This window comes from Sciurus vulgaris, assembly GCF_902686455.1.
Source record: "Sciurus vulgaris genome assembly, chromosome: 1".
NCBI lineage: Eukaryota > Metazoa > Chordata > Mammalia > Rodentia > Sciuridae > Sciurus > Sciurus vulgaris.
The window spans coordinates 47,406,104-47,427,625 of record NC_136461.1 but is presented as its reverse complement, the minus strand read 5'-3'; the positions used below and the strand labels follow the sequence as shown (position 1 = coordinate 47,427,625).

Sequence of the window (21,522 nt, the reverse complement as noted above, 5' to 3'; positions counted from 1 at the left end):
GTGCCTCAGTTTCCCTTATGCAATGGGATATTAGTAAGATCTTGCTCACACCATAATTGTAATTAAATGAGCTAGGAAGTGTACAGTGCTTAAAACAGTGCTGGCAAATAGTCTAAAAGGTGCCAACGTCATCACTGGTGGACTTGCCTGATGCTGGCCAGCTTATCCTGCCTGCCACCACCCTGTGACGTCAAGAGTAGTGAAGCTCCCTTTCCCAGGTGGGGAAACTGAAGAACGCACACCTGCCCGGGTCATCCAGTTCTTAATTGGCCTGAGATTCCTACTCAGACCTGTCTAACAATAACAGCGAAACACAGAATTTAATTAGTTTTTTAAATGTCCTGGCCCTTTACAGATAGGCATACATTTCTCTCAAAACAATTATATGAGGTAAGTGTTGCTAACCCCCATTTCAAGGATGCAGAAACTGAGACCGAGAGAAATTAAGTAATTTTCTCAAAGCCATAGAGTTGACAAATATCAGGTGATGATTGAAATCTGGGTCAGGGAACCTGGTTGTGTGCCATGCACAAAGAGAGGGTCCGATGGAACCTGAAATTTGTACAGCTGAAGTTTATTTCTAGCCTCTACAGGGGTTAAGACCTCGGGCCTGAACTGCGGCGGTACAGCAAGCCTGGGACAGGGCGTGGTCCCGGGGTGGCAGCGTCCAGCTGGAGAAAGACTGGTGCGCTCGGTCGAGGGAACACTGGCGACGCCCCGCCTACGCCGCCTGGACCGGGCGCCCACCACCCTCTCCAGCGGGTCGCCCGCGCGCCCCTTTCGCTTTTAGCCCCAGATCTGGTTGCAGGCGGTTGGTTACGCTCCCACTTGGTTGGCTGCGAGACAAAGATCACAGGAAACCTATTTGAGAACACCTCTCGCTCCAGCGGAAAACACCCCAAGATGGGGAGTCCGGAAATCTCCGTTCTCCTGGGCTCTGCCGCTCGGGTCTGCGGGACCCGGTCCCAGCCTCAGTTTGCTCCTCTGTGCCCAGGCGTCAAGCATGTTTCTGCTTGGTTGTGGGAACTGCCTGAAATGTCTTGAAAGTCTATTTCAGCTAAAATAATTGAGAGTTTTACAATCTCCTCAGTTATTGTTTCAATACGAATTTACACTTTTCTATTTTAAAAGAATTTAAGCTGTCACCCTGGAAAATTAGCCTGTGCTTTATCCTACGCTTCGGTTCCCAATTTGACACACCCCAGGAAGTTCCAGAACTTCCCTTCCCGCTTCCATTGGTCTGTTAATCTGTGACTGTTGCGGACATATTGTATTCTTCCCCGTTAGTACTTTTACAATCTCACTGATGACAGGTGGGGCGGAAGACTGAGTTTTGCAACCAGACGTTCGGTTAGAATTTCTTGTTCTGCATTTTCTAATTTTTCTTTTTATTTTATTTGTTACCTGCAGGACCTTGGCCAAAGCATTTTAACCCGCTGAACCCCAGTTTCCAGTCTACAAAATGATGTTAATGGAGACTTCCTGCAGGGTTGCTTATAGAATCGGGATGTTATTATTTAGGGTCTGCCACGTACTGGGTGATCAATGGATGAGGGTGCTTGGATGGCCTGAACCTGGAGTTCTCCCTGCTTCCTCACCCCCCACCCCAAGAGCTGCTCCCTGCCTGGGTTTGAGAGCCTGGGTGTGGCCGGCTCCCAGCCTCCGATTCCTGCTCAGCGGTGGCACCGCTTGCCGCCTCCCCCGCAGGCCAGGCGCTGCGGGCGGGACCTGTGGCGACCTGCAGGCGGAAGGCTCTAGCTCTATTTACACAAAGAGCTGCGGAAGGAGGCTGGCCTTGTATGGATGAAATGCTGGCGGGCCAATAGGGCAGGCAAGGAGAGGCAGCCTGATAGGAATCTGCGAAGAAATACGTGAATGAAAGATTGCACTGAAATTCCTCCCGTGATCACAGGAACCACCCAAAGTTGACTTTCGAATCCTCCCGCACGCACCATCCTATTTGATAGACAGGCAAACTGAGCCTTAAATGACTTTCGCCAGACCAGGCCACCTGCCTCCTAGACCCCGCCTTCCTAGGGCCGCCTGAAGGGTGCGACTGCAGGGCCGGGAGTGAGATCTGGGAGGAAAAGAGAATCTCGCTTTATTGCGCACCTACTATGTTCCAGGCACCTTTCCTATGTTATTTCAATCTCTTTACGTTTTCGAGTAGGTATTCCCATTTTTCATCTTGGAAAGCTCTGGGTCGTTCATATTGGTGAAGTCACTTGCCTAAGAACACAAAAGCCTTTAGGTGGAACAGCTTGGAGCCAAACATACTTCTTTCTGGGCCTCCTTCCACCCCACTGCGTCGCCCAAGGAAGGCACAGGGGTAAGGCAGAAAATGAGGGGCTCCGGCGTCAAGACAGCGGCGCGATTGCCCAGCACCTGTGTCCCCAGCACCCTTCACCTGCCGACTGGATAGCCAAAATCTCTTCCAGTTCTACCCGTCTGCTGATTCCCTGTAGCCACGCCCGCTTGCCTGATTTAGCAACCGGAAGTCGTACGTCCGGCGACCGCTGACCCAGAGCCCCTAGTGGTTGTATTGCCAAAGCCAGTGTCGCCCTGGGGGACGTACAGGTGTGCCCAGGGTGTGCATTTCTCCGTCCTCCGCCGAGATCCCCGCTCCGCATCCGGTCCGAGAGCACTGGAAACTGGTCCAGCTGCTGCGTTCCCAGCAGGGCCCCGCCCACGCCCACCTCGCGGCGGCCCCGAACAGGTTTCTTCACTTTCCCTGGCCGGACTCCTGCCCGGGGCGAGGAAGGGAAGCTGATTGCTCAATGTGCCCGAGGACTGTTCTGGTTCTCAGGCGTTCCACCAGACAATCGGTCAGGTGGGCCCAACTCTAGCCACCCGAACGTCCTCCTGCACGCAAGGCCACCCAGCAGATCCTTAAAGGTCTTCTAAGGACCTGCGCTCTGTGCTCAGAGGGTCAGCAGCAGGTCCCACTTGAAAGTGGGCTGAATGGTATTCTATTCGCTCTGGATCCATAAGATGTGAAGGGTGCCATAGGCCAGTTTCGGATTTGCCCCAGGGCAGTCACACTGACCTGTCACTGGACTTCTATCACTCATGCGCCCAACAAGCTTGCCAAACATTCCCAAAAGCTCCAGTTTATTTGTTTTAGAAGCCTGGGTCAAGAGTACAGCTTGGGTAGAAAATCCAGGCAAGTGACAGAAATAATTTATTCCCAAATTTATACCCCATTCCACTCAGCATGACACACATACAGTCCCTGCCCTCAGGAATCCCAGCCTGGAGAGGAGTCAGAATCCATACCTGGTCATTTTAATATGTGGGAATGTGCCTTTTCCCACAGTGCATCTGGGAGAAGACCCTAAACAGGTGAAGCCAAAAGTCTGGCGCCATCAAGAAAGTCTTTCCCACATTTCAAACACTCACCCTTTCCTTCCCTCCATCTTTCCACAGTTAGTGTTGGAGTACCAACATCATGCTAAGAACCCAACGAGTGCTGGGTAGCTTTCAGTGAAGAGCAAGTCATGGTGTCATGGTGTGGTGGTTAAAATGTTAGATCTCCGGATACAGTCACTTATCTGTGCCTGTGGGTGATTCACGCAATCTCTCTGGCCCTCAGTTTCTCTATCTGTAAAATAGGAATAATGGTAATATCTGCCTCATAGAATGGGGCCTGACCCAAAATAGGTATCCATGAGTGCAATCCACTGTACTGTTTTCTTGTGGTTCACTCACTTCTAATCCTTATTACAACTCCATGTCGTAGGTGGTGCAGGTAACCTTATACCCATTTTACGGATGAGAAATCTGACCCAGACAAATCATCCCTCTGACCCACGACTGGTAAGTTTTCCAGACCAGGCCCCTGAGCAGGGATGGCCTTCTGAAATGAAGGGATAGTAAGATTTTCACCTGCCCTCTGAAACCCCAGATGACCGGTTGGGGTCAAACGTCTGGGAGACTTCCTCCAACCAAAATCCTGTTGACTACACGAAAACACCAGCCAGGGGATACAGACAGACAGCCATGCCCTCACTCACTGGGTATGCCCCAACTTGCTAGGAATTTCTTTTTCAGGAGCTACACTTTACAAGGGGGAACATGCTAATTGGGCACCTACTATGTGCCAGATACTTCCCTAGGCCTGCTTTGGGGGTTAGTTCATGTTATGTGAACCATCCCATGTGGGCAGGAAAGGAGGAGAAAAGAATCAACTCCTTCCTTTGCTCTTCATAATAAAATGTCACACAGGCACACAGAACCCTAAGTAGTTTCTAAAATGCAAATATGATCATGTTGCTCCAATTCCCTTGCTTAAAAGCTCTAGTGGCTTCCCACAGCCTTCACAAAGCCCTCACTGCAGAAAGGCGTACTCCGCCAGCCACTTTAGCACATCTGCTGCACGCTCCTGCCTCCTAGCCCTTGATGTGCAATTTCTCTTCCTGGAATGCCCTGCACATCTCCCAGCTCCTTCCACACTTTTACTTACTTGGTTAGATCACATTCATCCTTCAGCCCTCAGATTGAAACATCACCTCTCCCAGGAAGTATTCCTGGTTCACTCAGTCAGGGTGAGGCTCCTACTAGACTCTGCACTTCCTACACCCTAAATAACTACTTAATGGTATATTCCACTAGATGGTGAGCTCCTTAGGGGCAGGGACTGTGTCCTGTTTCCTGTGTCCTCAGCACCAAGCATGTTGTGGTTCAGAACAAACAATAAGTATCTAATGGGTGGATACAGAAAAGTTGGGTGTAAAAGTGATTCCCATGTTACAGAGGACAAAAGCAAGTCTAAAAGAGGTCTAAACTATGTAGGTGACAGCTGATTAGTCAGTGAGATAAGTCAGAGTTAAATCCCCTAAATCCACTCAGTCCTGTTTCACCATTTCATCAAAATAATACAACTTCCTTCTAAGCTCTCTCATCAAATTTGTCTTATCACTGTCTCTCAATATTGCACAGAAACAGGACCCGGGTCCTCATAGGGCAATAATTGTAAAACCAACTGTCAGGCCCATAGTTAGTTAGAGGTGTTGGTTTTAGGTGTCCCCCCAAAGGCTCAGTTGCTGAAGGCTTGGTCGCCAGTGCTGCGGTGTTCAAAGGAGGGGCCTTTGAGAAGGTGGTTGGATCACAGGCTCTGACCTCATCAGTGGGTTCATCCATTAATGGATTCATAATGCCTGAGACACATTATACCTCGAGATGTCTTGTAGAGGCCACCATTGTGATGATTTTTTTTTTTTTTTATGGATAAGGAAGTTGGTTCAGAGAGGTTAAGTGATTTGCCCAAGGTTCCATAGCCTTCAAATCTAAATCAGTCTCCAAATCCTGAGCCCAGGTTCTTTCTGCCCTGCCATGTAGCCTCCTGACCATGGCATCTAAAGTCAATGCTTGTGTGCCCATACGCCCCAACTGGACCCCAGATCCCCGTCTAAGGGGATTCAGATGAGATTCCGTAACATCTAAGGGTCTTTTGGGCTTTGCCCAAATGTTGTACTAATACTGGCATTTTTCTCTGGCCACTATTCCCTTCTCTCTTTGGATTTCAGTATCTGCAATGGATCCATCTCTGAGAAAGGGATCTGGCATGTGAAGCCATCCTTGTTCCCAGTAAATGGCCCCCTTGAGAACTGGGCAGGTAGGGGCAGATCCTCCTATGCACAGGTGTCTCAACAAACTATTTAGCAATTACACACCCCCTTTACTGGAACTCCCACGGTCTTTCTGGACTCCAGGAAACTGCTCCCAACTCTAGCTAGGGTCACCCCAAGAGCTTCCTTAAGGTGCTCAGATTGGTTTATTCATCTAACAAAAACCTGAGCACCTGTGACATGCCTAATATCATTCTTTTGGTTAACAATGTTCCCCGTGGAGCCCTGGACCTTCTCCTGCTATCTGAGATGATCGAGTTCCCCTGGACAATCTCACTGTAGCCTAGAAGTTCCATGACAGCAGGGTCTTCCACCCTGTATCTATTATGTGATACTGTGCCTGACACAAGGTAGGCCCTCAATAAATATCTGCCACTAACTCAATCGCTAAATGTTAAATGATGCATTCATCTTCTACAAGTTGCTTCTAGTCCTTCATTTGGACCAAAGATTCATGGCATTTGGAGACAAGAGAGACCATGGAAGCAAAAACAAGTTCTCTCACTTTAGAGAAAGGAAGACCAGCTCAGAGAGAGGGGGGGGGGGCTGGGCAGTCTGTAGTAGACCTCTGCCTCCTGACATTGGCGACCACCTTCACTGAGCTGGGGCCTTGCTCCAAAACCCTAAACATATTTTCATTTCATTCTCACACCCGGCATCTGGAGGGCTCAATGAGTGGGACAGGGGGAGCAGCACTATTGCCAAATGGCGGAAGAGAACATCACAGCTGAGGGCAGGGCAGCGCATGCCAAGGGCACACAGCCAGATTCTCTGGATTTCTTCCCCACAGCCCACACGGACGTTCATTCCGTGGGACCCCCTCCTCACTGCTCTCTGCTCTGCAAGCCTTAAAGGAGGTATGAAATGACAGGCCATGGCATCTCAAAGACCCTCCTCTTTATCATTCATTCTGCTTCTGGAAGATTTGGTCGAACCCTCTGCTGGGTGCAAAGTTAGTTATTTAGGCAATCAGGGTTGTAACCCACTCTCGAAAGGGACTGATGGCCCCAAGGTTTGTTTCAGAGGCCAAATGTCCTCTTGCAACACTGAGGAAATGGTTTGCTTTCTTTGGTAGCTCTGGGTGAGTAGGGACCAGGGGTCTCTGGGAGACAATTGGTTTATCTCAAATCCCAGAAGTCCCTCTCAGCAATGTGTGCACCAGGTCTCCCTGACCACAGGTTCATCCAGGCAGAGGTCCCTGCCTTCCTTATATGATCGGTACATCTCCACAGTCACATTCTGTGGTGACAGGAACAGGGGATAGGTGGGAGATGTCATGAAGGAAGCTGGGTGGGAACCTTAGGAAAAAGGGGGGAAAAGTCAAATGAGCAAGAATAACGTGCTGCACTCTCCTGATAACCACACTCCAATGACCTGGAATGAAGATTTCTATCTCTGTGGCACAGAAGTTCTGGAATGAAAACACAAAGCATTTCTTATTTTTTTAAATATATATTTTTTAGTTGTTGATGGATATTTATTCTTATTTATTTATATGTGGTTGAGAATCAAACCTAGTGTCTCACACATGCAAGGCGAGTACTCTACCACTGAGCCACGACCCCAGCCCCAGCATTTCTTTCTCTAAAAGAGAAGGGGTAGGATCAGTATGCCAGCATCGTGCTTCATGAATTAGTGATAACTCACACATTTATTGCAAAATAGAATGTCCCACCAATAAACTTGAAGTGCCAGTATGGCTACTGATGGGTCAGTGCTAGGCAGGAGCCTGGCTCTGCTCCTCACAGCCAATCACTTGGCCTCCGGGAAGTGTTTCCTGGGCTGGATAGAGGTGCTCTCAGAGACCCTTGGCAGGGCTTTTTGACAATTAAACAATGTCACAGGTGTAAAGCACTAAGCAGCACACCTGGCACATAGAGAATGCTAAACAAATATCAGCTCCCTTTACTAAAGAAAGGAGAGTGAACTATGCTTTGGAAATCAAATAGTCATGGAAAAACCCCAGGGCCCTAATGAAGTACAGTTCCCCAGGGCTAACAGACCCATTTCCCAATAGTTGGTTTAAGGACCAGCCCTCACACCGTGGGACTAGCTTCCCACACAGCGGGTTTGTAGGCTTCCTTGCCTCTTCTCCTTGAGCCAGGCCTTGGCAGCAAAAGTCCATTTAGCCACTCAAAGCACAATCATTACAACTCACTCAGCAGGATTCCCACAGGCCTGTTGGCATGTGCACACATATACTAAAAACGCATGCAATGCAGTGTAGCCCAAAAAAATGCATGGCCCCCTCCCACACACATCCAGGGAGATGGCATAGCGGGTAGAGAGAGCAGGAGCCCTGGAGCTGGGCAGATGTGGCCAGATGTACGCTAGGTCCTCCTTCTGATAGTGGTATATCTTGAGCAGATGGCCATAAATATGTTCCTTTATCTGAAAGGCAGTCATTACCGTATTTCACTTTCAGTCTTGGCATAAAGTTGAAATAATATAATGTATATAAAATAATGTCACATATGCTATAGGTGCTTCTGGTTATTTATTGCATGAAGTCATGAATTTGAAATGGGAGGAGAGAGGGAGAGCCCAGCCCTGAGTTCACCTTCTTCATGCTGTTTTACCCAAAGCCATGACCTCTTCTGTGTCTAACTTCTTTGGCTATTTGCTTTTGACCCCAAGTCTTATGGTTTGGATACAAGGTCTTTCCCAAAAGCTCCTGTGTTAGTGCAGAACTATTAAGAGGTGAGATGATTGGATTGTGAGAACTACAACCTAATCAGTCCATCCTAACTGATGGACTGAGTGGGTGCTAACTGTGGACAGGTGAGGCATGACCGGAAGAGGTGGGTCACTGGGGGCGTGCCCTGAATGGGTGCATCTTGCCTGTGGCCCCTTCCCCCGCCCCTCTGCTTCCTGGCAACTGTGAGGTGAGCAACAACTTTCCTCTGCCACACCCTCTGCCGTGGTTCTGCCCCACCTTGGGCCAGAGCAATGGACTCGGCCCACCATGGACTTAACCTCTGAATCTGTGAGCCAAAATGAACTTTTCCTTTTCCTCCTCTAAGTTGTTCTTGTCAGGTATTTTGGTCACAGGGACGAAGAGCGGACACAACAAGGCTTGACCTTAACTGGCCTTGCTGCTACGGACCTATTTTCAGTGTCTCAACAAACTGAGTAAGTGTGAATGCCATGTCTGTCTTCTCTGTCCTCTACCTCCATCCCAAATGCCTGGTGTCCCCCCGGGGGTAGCTGGTGCTTGCTGGAGTTCAAGAGACAACTGGATCTGGAGCCTCTTTTCACAGCTTTAGCTCCTGCTCTCCTCCCTGCCTCTTTGAGAGACTCGGGGAACAGCTGACAGCAAGCAAGGGAACTGGGGATAAGGAGAGGTAGAGGGGAGCCACCAGAAAGGGTCAAGATTTTTCAGAGTGGAAGAGCACCGCAAAAAGAGAAACTCTCCTGCCCCTGGCTTACCTATCAAAGCATCTGGTAGAGGATGAGGAAGGGAAGGGAAGTGGCCCAGGTGGGTGGGAGCTGGGAATCTATGACTATTTTGCATAAGGCAGAGAGCTTTCTCCAGCTTTGTACTCTGTCACCAGCACACCATCTTGGTGAGGCAGACACTGCTGACCCCCTCTACGGATGGTAAAACCAAGGATAAGAGAAGTGTGGCCAATTGCCTGGAATCACATGGAAGGAAATGCCAGAGAGGGAGCTCCAAATGGAGTCTTCCTGCTCCAGATCTCAGGTTCTTTCTGCCATGGGGGCCATTTTTCCCCAGGACAAAGAAGAGAAATTCGAGTCCTGTCCTTCTTAAGCACCTCTATCCTGCCTCTCCTCTGCCAGCGCCTGAGCCCAGACACCCTAAGCAATATCCACACGGGGGCTGCTCACTTTGTGATCACACATCCAGATGCATTTTTAGGACTTGTGTGCTTTTCTGTACATTAGACTTTAAAAATAAATAAATAAATACAATTGTAAAATTGCTAGAAATCACCTTTCTCAAACAGCTGCCATTTTTATTTTTAATAGATCTGGTCACATTACTCCCCTCCCTAAAGCCTTTCTATGGCTCCTCATTGCACTCTGGGTATCTTACAGCATTCCAGCATTCTCTTGGGCTTGATCCCGTGTCTACCTCTCTGACCCCTAATTTGTAGCAAACCCACATAGGATGGGGTTTCCTCTCTCACTCCTTCTTCCTATAGCCCTTCCCCTTCTGGCCTGTCCAGCTCCTGCTCCCTCACCCCTCAGGCCTCAGGTGAGACCTTGCTTCCTCCAGGAATCCCCCTCTGACCACCAGCTCTCCAGGGTGGCAGTGAGACCTGGGAATACCCCACAGCTTCAGGGCCTCTCCATTGCTGAACTGGCCCTACCCATTCCCTGGTCTTCTCATCCAACTGAGAACTTGTAGGGCAGGGTCAGTGCTTTGTCATCTCTGCTTCCCAGCACTGGGCACAGCAAGGACTTAGTGGATGTCTCTGAAGCAAAAAAGGAATAACTCCTCTCCCTACCCACCTTCAAGTAGGCTTTGTTTCATTAATGCTTGCCTTGAAACTCTGGTTGCTCAGCTCTGTGCGTTCTGTCCCTTTCCCTAATTTGAAATGCTTGGTGGGCCCTTAATGGGTTGAATTGTGTCCCCAAAACACAAGTCCTAACCCTGGACCATATTTGGAAATAGGTCTTTGTCTCAGGATAAGATCGGTGGGCCCTGTGTCCAGTGACTTATGTCTCTATTAGGAAGAGAGGGAGATTTGGACACAGCCACACAGAGGGGAAGGCCATGTGAAGACAGAGCAGAGCTTGGGGTATTGTCACTGGCCCAGCAATACCAGGCAGCACCAAAAGCTAGGGGAAGCCCCCTGATGGAGCACAACCCTCTAGAGCTTTTTACCCTCTGGAACTGTGAGAACAAATTTTGTTGTTTTTAAGCCACCAAGCTTACGGTGATTTGTTACAGCAGCCACAGGACACTAAAACCAGCAGAAATCATGCTCCTCACTGTCTCGATGTCCCACCCACCCGCCACCCCTGAATCTTCAACCCCTGGGTGGACACAGTGGGAACTCCATGAAAACCTTTAAGAGGACCTGATTCAGGCCTTGTCACACAAGCTATGCGTATTGTCTCCTGGGTTGCCTATCCTAATGGCTGCACAGAGAAGGGGACTGGCATCTAGTGCTCACCAGGGGCACCTCCCCCCGGCCAGGTCTCACTATCATCTTCCTTCCAGCGTGTCATGGAGAGGAACACCTGTTCTCCAAGAAGGTCCACTGTACAAAGGAAGAAACTGAGGCCCGGGAACTTGAGAGCTCACTGCGAATAAGTGGTGGGGTGAGTCATGGAACCCTGGACTTCCCATGATTTTTGTCACTTCATGAAGCTAGCACAGTTTCTGACTTGCACAGAATTGGGACAGGGAGGCTGAAGGGAAGGGAGAGAGGGTGAAAGGAGTGATTCAGTGTGCACATACGTTGTGCTTGTTTGCACAGTCTGGGAAGAATTAGGTAGCACACCTCTAACTTTCAATCTGTTGAGGCAGTGCTAAATTTAAACCTGAGTGATCTTTATCTGTGATCGATATATATCTGTATGAGCAAAGTTAATCACAGTGTAAGCTGCCAGGGGAATTCTAGACAACATTGCAACCGTGGTGCTAAGCACAGCATGAAAGCAAGCCTGTCTCTGCCACAGACTAGACACTGCTGCTCCCGAGGGCATGGGCGTGAAGGCGAGGGGGCCCTTACGTGGACACCGCTTCTCCTCCCCCGTCTCCCTGGTTTGGGTGAGATAACTGCTGGGCATGTCCCCAAGACCTGGAATCTCCTGGAGCATCCAGGCAGGCTCCTGTCTTTCATTGCATAAATGGAATCATGCACATTCATAAACACAGCAAATATTGATTGAGCACCTTCTAAGCCCCAGGGTCTACCGACAACAAAACAAAGTCTGCTTTTATAAGCTCACATTCCACTCAGGGGAGAGAGAGACGATAAAAAAAGTAAATGAATAAATGTGTAATATGTCACTGATAAATGAGAAGAAGAAAAATAAAGTGGAGGACTGGGAGTGAGGAATGGAGGTGTTATTTTTCTTAAGGTCATCAAGAAAGGCCTCCCTAAGAAGGTGGCACATGGACAGAGGCCTAAGGAAGTGAGAGGATAAAGTCTGCAGCTAATCCAGAGGAACAGAGCACTGTGAGTGTGAAAACCCCAAAGCAGAACCGTGCATGGAAAGTTCCAGTAACAGCCAGGAGCTCTTTGAGTCTGGCACAGATTGAGTGAGCAAGTGCTAGGAGGTGGGGAAAGAGTTTTCCAGAGAGTTCAGGAGAGCCTGAAGGCCACGGGGAGGTCACAGAGGCTCAGTGTGTGGGAGCCCCAGGGGAGCAGCACAGAGGGACACGAGGTCTGCACCAGGTCACAGAAGGATTGTTCTGCATGGTGAACTGAACGATGGAACCAGAGGGAGGCAAGGAGGCCGGTTATGAGACTGTGGCAGAAATCCAGGGGACAAAGGATGGTGGCCAGGACGGAGGGATGCAGTCACAGCAGAACAGAGCTGACCACAAAGGAGAAAGAAGGAAGGGAAAGAAGAGAAAGAAAAAGAATGGAAAGGGGAAGAAAAAAACAGATGGTGAGAGAAAGGAATGGGTTCTAATATCAGACAGGAGCTCAACCATCCATTATTGAATATGAGGCTCCAGAATGGGGAAGGGAGAGATAACCAGACTTTGCTGGATGTCACCTATGTGCCAACTGCTCTGCTAGGTCTTCACATGTCCCACCTTATCACACATCAATCATTTGAGGTAGGAGTAGCAAGTCTCTATTGTAGAGATGAGGAATGTGAGGCTCAGAAAAGAAATTAAATGTTTTTTTCCAAGGTCACACAGCCAATATGGGATGTTGCCCTCAGAAGCGGGCATTTTCTAAGTCCAAAGCCTGCTCTTCCCAAACCTCCTTCTGTCTGGGTGCAGAGAAATGTGTAGACACAGTTCCTGCCCTCAAAAATTCCCTTGGATCTACAAGAATCCTATGAAGTCAGAATTTTTATTGTTCTTATTTTTAGAAACAAGAAAACTGATTCCTAGAGAGGTTAAAGGACTTGCCCAAATCATACAGCTTATAAGTGGCAGAGCCAAGAATCAAACACTGGTCTACCTCCAAATGTCTTAACTATAAACCTATATCATCATATAATGTAGTTGTTTTGAGCTTTAGTAAAATATATCTTAAACCATACACACCAGTGTGTGTGTGTGTGTGTGTGTGTGTGTGTGTGTGTGTGTGTGTTAGCTTTCCATTACTGAAACAAATACCTGAGATAAATCACCTTAAAAATTGAAGGGTTTATTTTGGTTCACAGTTTAGGAGGTTTTAGTTCATGACTGATTGGCCCCATTGTTTTGGGCTAGTATAGGACATCATGATGGAAGCACCTACTGGAGGAGGCCCATTCACCTCATGGGCACAAAAGAGAGAGAAAGAGAGAGAGGAACAATTGCCCCAAAATCCCCTTCAAAGTCATGCCCTCAGTGACCCAAAACCTTTCACTAGGCTCTCCTTAAAGGTTTTTCCACCACCTTCTAATAGCATCAAGCTGAGGACCAAGCCTTTTACACTTGGCCTTTGGGCAACATTCAAGATCCAAACTATAGCAGTAGGTATGACAGGAACCAAATCATCTAAGTCCACTGCCACTCCAAGGCTTCCTGGAACAACACACACACAAACACACTTACTGATATATACCTACACCTATAGATATGGGCACACCCACGAAGTATGGGAATACGCAGCATTCCAAAGTCAATTACTTCCTAAATTATCCTCTGTTATCTGGGTCTCTGGAAGTTAAGTCATTTGCCCAATTACAATGAATTGTCAAAGCCATTCCATCTCTTACCAACTAGTATACAGAGGTAGTCTTCAAATTACCTCTTAAAAGTCAACTAGAAAACATTGTACATTTACATTTAATTTATGTTTAATTTCCTTCAGAAGTTCATGGAAGGGATGGAAGTTGGGAGGTTAAAATCTCAATTATTCATCCCTTAGGAACTAAGAACTCCACAGAATCAATTCCTAATACCCTGCTTCTACCCTGGAAATGGACCCAGTTCCACTGGTCCATAATTCAATTCCAAGCATTAGAAGAGCAGTCTCCTGTGGAGAGGCGCTGTGGGGTAGGGAAATGTGTAGAGACTAAATTTGTCCTCTGATAGTCTCTAGTTCTAAGCCTATTCCTACAGTCCCTAGCTCTGTGACACCAAGCAGGTGACTGAGTTCTCTTATAAACCAAATTAGGATAAGATAATACCTACTTCTGGGCAATCATGAGAATTATAAAAGATCCCTTAAATAAAATGTCAAGTGCACACTTGATGCTTAATATGTCTTCATCCACCCTCCCTCTTCCTGTAAAGAGGCTGATGGAGGGCGAAGTTCAGAGGCTTGACCTTTCCCCTAAATGGTAGAGAGTCACTAAGTTCCAAACAATAGAACCTACAATTACTATCTTTGGCCACCACAGGAAGGAGTTTTTTTTTTTTTTTTTTTTCCTTAAAAAGGCCAATGTTTGCAGGCATAAAGGCAGGTCTGGGCATCATTGCCACGTTGCTAGGTGTTGTTAAGCCACCCACCTAGCCGCAGAGTGGGCAGCAATTAATGTAATTAGCGCAGTGATGAGTGTCCTCCACAATGATAAACAGCTCAACCTTGCAAAACTCGACAGACCTGCTGCTCCCAGGAGGTTCCTGACCCTGAGCATCTACCTGGGGAGTGGTGTCCTGTAGCTGAGTAGAAAGAGACTGGCCTTGAGTCACATGGAAGCAGATGTAATCCTGTCTTTGCCAATTCTCAGCTGTCTGACTGAGGGCAAATCACCTTGCCTCTAAGCCTTAGTTTCCTTGTGTATAAAATGGGCTAACAGCATTCTCACAGGGATGTTATAGTTATCTTTATCACCATCATCACCATCATCCCAGCCTGAACCAGGTTGGTGTTGAACTGCAGAGTACAGACTTGGAATGGCCCATTTCTTTTTCTCTAGCTAAGTTCAGAGCACAAAGCACTGATCTAAGTGATTTTAGGGAAACTACTGGAATTTGGGAATACTGATATCCAGAAAATAAGGGAGAAGAAGTATTCCCTGATTTAATTAATCATATAAGCTAATTTTATAAATAATTATTACAAGTGTTATCAGCAATGCTACCATTTATGCAAAACATAAGCACCACAGCAATCTGATGGTTGGTAATACAAATGTGAAGTCTGCTTAGAACTTTGGATCTAACAATCCCATGTTGAGAATTAATACCCTTGCAAAAGAATTCAAATAATCCAAAAGTCAGAGTGTGTTTCACAAATATTAAGAATTCATAAATTCACCCAACTAGCAGTTGCCCAGCACCAAAGTGTGAGGAGATACACTCAAAATCTTCATAGGATTCTTTAATATAAAAACTCTGAAAAAGGTCTGAATAAGGAGAGGAGATCAAGATGAGGGGGAGCCAGAGGGACAGGGACACTGATAGGCACAACTGAAGCATTAGCCTTGTGACAGACCAGGGAGCGGGCCCTGTGGACTCTTGGAAATAAGCACATGAAAGTGTTGAACAAAAAGAAATAAAGGAAAAAGTAAAATTGTCCAAGGACCTTGAGAGCGTCAAGCTGGAATATAACTCAGAGAATATCCAGCTTGCAAATCTTTCTATGGAGACCTTGTGACAAGAGAAGCTCCCTTAGCAAATATCTATGTGGAGAAAATGAGTTCCAGTAACAACAGTAAAGATTCCAGCTGTTAGCGAGCACTGCACCATTTCCTCTCTCCTGAGAAAGAGCAAAGTTGAAGCTGATCAAGGAGTAACCTGGTTTTTCTTTTGGTACCAGGATTGAACTCAGGAGCATTCAACCACTGAGCCACATCCCCAGACCTATTTTGTTTTTTAGTCAGGGTCTCACTAAGTTGCTCAGTACCTCACTGTTGCTGAGGCTGACTTTGAACTCGAGATCCTCCTGCCTCAGCCTCCTGAGCCCCTGGGATTACAGGTGTGTGCCACTGTGCCCGGCTAAGGAATACCTTGAACCTACTCTCTTTTGTTTAATAAAACAGAGGTTAGTAGTCTATACTACCGTTGAAAACCAGCGCTCTGGCCCAAGTCTTGAAGGATAGAAAACCTGAGGCCCCAAGTGACCTATCTACCTGTCATGCCAGCAAATAAGGCTTGCTCAATTGGTATTCATTGAATGCATACCTGTGAATGAACAGGCAAACAAAATGACGTGACCAAGGTTGACCAAACTGTACATGGCTGGTACCATGTACTGATTTAAACTTAGGGATTAGGGGTGAATTTAGACTGCAGTACATAGAAATGTTTGCTCTCTCTGTTTTCTTTCTTTAATTCGTAAGAAATAAAACAGTGGCCCAGCACCCCTGGTGGTGCAGAGTCCAGTGGGCAGGGCAGAGAGGGTCACAATGATGACCTGGTGTGGGAGCTTCAGAATCCTTGGAATATGAACGGCGTCAGTGTTTGAAAGACATGACACAGTGCTCCCCAGTGACACTTGAACTGGTAGTCTAGGAATGAAGGTTTTATTAACAAAATTGGCCAAGTGTATACACTTCAGGTGAAAGTCCTCAATACCTGGTCATTGGTGGCTTGCTCTTGCCTGGGATCATCCAGTCTTCCCTCTCTACTTGGCATAACCCCTCAGATCACTCTCCTGCCAGTTTCAGCATTTATATTCTCAGGGGGTTCCTTTCTGTCATCCCCATCTTCCTTAAACCCAGATGGGTATTCAGACAGCTTCTGGGTCCACAGGCCCGGTTGTTACTGAATTCCATGTGAGATACCAATTATCTGTTCAACTGGTTAAGGAGGTACACCACAAGAAAAACGTTCAGGTTATCGGTATTTCCCACTCAGTTCTTTACACCCATAACACTTATTATTGTGATTCTATATTAACTGACTGGTTTATTATCTACAGCAACTATATACTAGCAATTATAGCTAATATGTGTTCAGCATTTACTCTGCCAAGTACTATTTGAAGTACATATCAATTTACTGAAATTCATAACTCCCTGAAATGGGTTCCATCATGAATCTTATTTTAAAGACAAGAAATGAAGATCCAGAGAAGAATTTGGCCAAGCTCATATAGTGAGCAAAAGATGGAGGCAAATACTGGACCCAGGCAATGGGGCTAAGAGGTTAAGCACTTAAGCTTTAAACAATACTGAAGCATCATGTGTTTTTCGTCATTGCTGTTGGTTACCACTTTCTCTCCAGACCTGGTAAAATGCCTGCCATGGAATAAGGATTTAGCAAACACTGGAAGGAAGAAAAGGAGGGAGTAGGCTGAGGAGAAGGATGTGCTGCTAGCTCCAACTGGGCTTCCTCCTGGGTGAAGGAGGGCTGGGACCCACCAGGCAATCCCTGCCTCTTGTGGGAACAACAGAGCTAAGTGAGAGAGCAGAAGACAGAGCTAAGTGGGACAGTAACCCTGTCCTGGAGAAGTGCCTCCATCCCCACATCTCATGATGAACCCATATAAGGCCTGGACCTCCTCAATGGGTCCTGAGTTTCTCCTTGTCTACAAAGTTCACCTGTAATGCATCCATTCTGCACTTCCCCCTTAGAGAATTATAGATAAATATGACAGAGACCTCTCGCAAGGAGCTCACAGGCTAGTGAAGAAGATGAACTGTGAAACTAAGGAGAATAGAGGACAGTATCTGTGTCAGGTTGGGAAGGGAGGGACAGAAAGAGGGACTCATGCCTCTCACTGAATTCCACCTCTGGGATTCACTGTATTCTGCTCATGAAGCTGGGACTTCAAGGAGAGCTGCGAACTGACACCTGCATCTGTGGACAACTCTTCTCTAGCACTGACACTGTGACCCATGTCACTGTAAGACAGGATAAGACTGATGACCAGAGGAATGACAGCAGAATAATATGCAAGCTGCTTGATTCTTCCCAGGTTGTTAAAGATTTGTTCCCAGGAGGAGAAGCAGTTGAACAGAAGGTACACTGACACAGTTGAAAGCAGTCACCACAAAAAAGAGTGCTGGAGGTACTGGACGTGATGCCCTTCTACCTCCATCCACTCCTAGGCTGTTTGCCTACGTGCTCTTTCTTGGAAGAGCTTCTTGCATGGTGCCCCTTGTCTTTGAGCATTTGTCCTTGCTCCGTGACTCAGCAGCTCATCCCTACCTTACTCTTCCTTCAAGCAACCTTCACTAGTTTTAAGGTAACATCCTATAATAGTTGTAGCATGTATGTTTATGCATATTTAGTTATTTAAAGGTTAACAGAACTTTTTAGCTCTATTATTTTTATTAGGACATTTAGAGTTTTATGTTAGCATTGTGGTCACAGTATTATACAGGTTTCCATGGTCTGCCCCAAACCTAATTTTTGCAAGCACCTTGTTATTTTTAATATACAATTCTGCAGAACACAAACTATTTCAGGACATATATATATATATATATATATATATATAAAATATATATATAATGTATTATATATATATGTGTGTGTATGCATCATATAACATATGTGTTAAAAAGGAATTTCTATCAATTAACCAAAAGTTTTCCCATAAGCTGTTGTGGTAGGAATGAATTCTTTCATTTTTCAGATGAGGAAACTAAGGTTCAGAGTTGTTGGAAGACTCAACCAGGACTTGAATCCAAGACTTTAATTCCAAATCCATTTACTGAGTCTTCATCATAGTATAATCCCTAGTCCATGGTGGGCAATCAGTAAATTATTCTGGTGAAATTCACACTGTCTCTAGATGATTCATCTATCTGATAATACAATTCATGAGTGTCATTTTGAAATGTTAAAAAAAAGAATACTGAGGAAAAAAGAAGATAAATGTTTTGAGTACCTACTATGTGCTAGGAATGACACTAGATTTTTTCTGAACACACACATACACACAAGCACATAGGTGTGAGGCAGTTTTTGTTAATCCATTTTACAGACGAGAAACTATGCTAAACCATTTAAGGAAATTATCTTATATACCACAAAGTAAATGAGTTAAGATCTGAACTCAAGTCTACCTGATTCCAAAGCTGATATGCCTACCACTTATAGAATAAGGGCCAACTTCCAGTGGCACATGGACAAATCTATTTTAATGCTTTTGTACTTATATTTTCATTTAACTAAATGTCTGTGGCAATTAATACTTGTTTTCCACTTACCATAGGATCCAATCCAATGCAATACAATAATATCTATTTATAATCTATTGTGTTTTAAAGAAGTGAGTTATTTAGAGGAAAACATTATTTTAGACATGCAAATGGACACATAAAAATGGAAAAAGGTGTTGGGTAAATGTCAGAAACTTGAGATGGGACTTTTAATCCTAATAAATAAATTATTTAATAAAACATTTTGCATGCGTATGATTGATTCTCATAAGCTATCCTGGCAGATAATACTCAGAAGAGAAAGAAACAGGCCTGTTTCCCTGGACAGTGTTTTAAGGAATTTAACATGTACTCTTTCTCAGCATTGTGTGTCAGCGATGTTTCTTCAGAGGATTCCAAGGTAGCTGCTCTAACTGCTGGGTTCTTTCAGGCTAGAGGAAGCTGTAGGTGTAGAAACAACAGCTTTAGAATCACGGAAGTTTTCAGAGCCTGCTGAATGCTTCCAGGTGATCTACAGGCTTAAGGTTTGGGTTGTACAGAGAAACAAAGTAAAAGGTTCTAGGCCCACTGAAGACACCTGGCTTTCCATTCCATCTTTGGCCACTAACTTCCTATGTCACTCAGGTAAGTCATGGCTGGGGACATCAGTGTTCCCATTGGTTAAATGGAGGAGTTTTGATTTCCAGAACCATTTTCCAGCAATGTGAGACACACCCAGTTAAGAATGACCACAACTGGCAAAAGCAGACATCCCTGCAAGTTAGGAGGCACCTGCCTACTATGGGCACCAGAGCCCCTCCTATTCTGCAAGCCTGTGACTTCATGACTTTGGTTGCTTGGATTGCGTCTGGCCACACAAGTAGCAGTAATATACACACAGGGCCATTAAATAGTCTCTGAATTATGCTTATTACTAATGTCACATCACAAGCAGCATAAGCCAAGCTAGTGTAAACTCTCACCTGCCTACCTAGTCAATGAATACTCTGGCTAATTAAATGTCCTTTAAATACAACTATGCTCACTATAATTGTAGATATGGAATTTTTATTTTTAAGAAATGCATAATGCTACTTTGGAATGTATTGAACATGATTTCAACTCATCTTGGCCAATATTCTCTTTTCTTCATTTTATTACTTCAACTATGAAAGAAATTCACGTTTATTGTAGTTGATTATTCTATAGCAAATACTTCCTCCTTCTACAACCTCCCTCTATGACATCTCAGCTCCACTGAAATTGAATTTATCCATATGAATTGTTTCAGCCAACAGAGGGTGTGCAGAAATGGCAACCATATCTAGGCCTTAAAAAGCTCCGTGTGCTCTCACCTCAATCTTTTCCCTGAGAAGAATGTGTCCCTAGTAGATTCTGCCTGTCCAGCTTGGGTTTGAGAATGAGATGCAGGGGGTGACCCTGAATTTGACCCTCTCTAGACTGCAAACTATATACGTGCAACAGGACACCAAAGTAGGTAGTTCCAGGAAAAGCTACTGTCACTACTTAGAAAACTGCAGTGGTGGTATCTGCAGAGAAGACTGACTAGGACCTTAGGAAGGCTAAGCCACCTCCACTGTGGGTCAATGAGCAGAAGATAAAGTGCCTGGTACTGTATGGACTCCGACTTTGTGGTTTGCTTCACCTATTGTGACAAACATGAATTTACAGAAATGAAATGATCTAATTTTTAAAGTGAGTAAAATCATATCTCTAATCACAACTCCAGCTAAAGTAGCTGATAGTAGCCCTTTGATGCTTTCTACTCTTCTGGTTTTTCTAGGGATTAAGTAAGCAAATGCATATATAAAAACACTTAGCAGTGTCTGGGAAGCACTCATTAAACATAAGCTGTTTTGATTAACGGTCTCTCACAAATACTCTCAAAGTAGGTTTTAAAAATTCATCCAGAAAAGAGGCCACACAATGCACTTTACTCTGCAACTTTCTTTCTTCACTTAATGCTACATCCTGGGTACTCCTACAGGTCAACTCATTTCTTTAAAGACTATTAACTCATCTTTTTAAATGACTGCATAGTATCCCATGGTTTGAATATACTGTAATGCATTTATTTTACTTATTCTCATTTTAAAGAACCTAAGACTCAGAGAGCTGAGGTGTTTGTCAGAACATTTGCCTCCCCTCCCCATTAAGCCCTCTCCTCCCTGTCTCAGGGTTGGCTTTGCAGTGAACTTTGACCAGTGAAAGGTGAATGGAAGTGGTCTGTAGACGAAGAAAGATGAAGTGATATGTGTTCCTAAGAACCATCCCATGGTAATATCCCTTTCCTGTGACATACATCAGGAATATTACAGACAGGCTCCTTTAGCCTGGGTTTTTGCAGTAAAGAGCTCAGACCTGAATTCAGATGGACCTGTAACACACATAAAATAAACTCATATTGTTTCAAGCCTCTGAGATTTGGGTGATTGTTTACTGCCATAGCATGATTTAAAGAATACTAATATAGTCTTTCCAGACCTTCAGGTATGAGTGTTCAATGCAAATAATCATTATCACTGGTTTGGCACCAGTGTGCTAGCTAAAGATGTAAGTTGACAGAGTAATTAGGAACAATCAAATCCCTAACTTCATTTTAGCAAATTATCAAAAGCCCCCTCCTCACCTGCCAAATCACCAGGCAAAGGACATGACAGAATCACAGAAAAGATAAATTTTCAGAATAAGTTCAGGACCACCTTTTGTGTGTGGGAAGCCTCTCGGATAGGTCATTATCATGAGAACT

The 21,522-nt window shown here is 45.5% G+C and overlaps 1 long non-coding RNA gene across 1 annotated transcript; it reads left to right on the top strand.

The window, feature by feature from the left end:
• Window positions 1-657: 657 nt before the first annotated feature.
• Window positions 658-12,392, top strand: LOC306640143. The gene is made up of 4 exons (XR_013757759.1): window positions 658-1,350; window positions 3,427-3,508; window positions 10,819-10,919; window positions 11,685-12,392. It is a non-coding gene; the product is annotated as an uncharacterized lncRNA (long non-coding RNA).
• Window positions 12,393-21,522: the final 9,130 nt, after the last annotated feature.